Source organism: Orycteropus afer, unplaced genomic scaffold (genome assembly GCF_000298275.1).
Source record: "Orycteropus afer afer isolate SDZICR_OR568_19922 unplaced genomic scaffold, OryAfe1.0 scaffold00519, whole genome shotgun sequence".
Taxonomy (NCBI): Eukaryota; Metazoa; Chordata; class Mammalia; order Tubulidentata; family Orycteropodidae; genus Orycteropus; species Orycteropus afer.
In genome coordinates this window covers 188,557-189,621 of record NW_006922106.1, presented here as the reverse complement: position 1 = coordinate 189,621, position 1,065 = coordinate 188,557, and positions in this window count along the sequence as shown.

Here is a 1,065-nt window from a genome sequence, read left to right as displayed (position 1 = left end):
GTGAAGTCTTTGACAACCTCAATATTTTCTCCATTTATTGTGATACTGCTTATTGGTCCAGTTTTGAGGATCTTTGTCTTCTTTATATTGAGATGCAATCCATACTGCAGACTGTGTTCCTTAATCTTCATCAGTAAGTGCCTCAAGTCATCCTCACTTTCAGCAAGCAAAGTTGTATCATCAACATATCGCAGGTTGTTAATGATTCTTCCTCCAATCCTGATGCCATGTTTTTCTTCATACAGTCCAGCTTCTCAGATTATTTGTTCAGCATATAGATGGAATAAGTATGGGGAAAGGATACAACCCTGACACACTCCCTTCTTGATTTTAAACCATGCAATGTCCCCTTGTTATGCTTGAATGACAGCCTCCTGGTCAATGTAAAGGTTCCTCATGAGTACAATCAAGTGTTTGGGAATTCCCATTCTTCTCAATGTTATCCATAATTTGTCACGATCCACACATAGTGATACTGCCTTGGAAACCCAAGGAGGGGTCGCTATGAGTCAGGTTTGACTCAACGGCACATAACAACACACACATATATATATACACCTGCTAGTGGGATGATGATGATAATGGCAATGATGGAGTTTGTTATCCTGGATTCCTTGGTGTTGACCATTTCCCCAGAATATCCCTGAAGCATGTGGGCCTGCTTAGAGACCATTTTCCTCACCAACTCGGCTGCCCATGTAAAGCTGTCCTCTGCCTGTAGCAAGGCTATATCCCCAAGCATGTGTGCTGGCAAGTGGCCATATCCAGTATCACGGCTCAGCTTCCTGTTTCTGCCATTAAGCCCATTATTCCAGAGGCATAAGTACCACATTAGGACAAATGCTCACTTCCAAAAACTCAAGTTTAAGTAGACTGTTCTCTCTTGGACTAGGCAATCTCAAGAGTCAGTAGGGGTGGGAGAAGGGCGTACGTATGGTTTGGAGAAGCAACAGGCTTAGAGAAGTGAAGCCAGAGGCCCAGAAAGCTGGACTATGTCCCTGGAAACTTGGTGTGTTTGGACAACCTTCCAGGCCAGAAGACCACTTCTCCTGGGAAGTTTTCCAA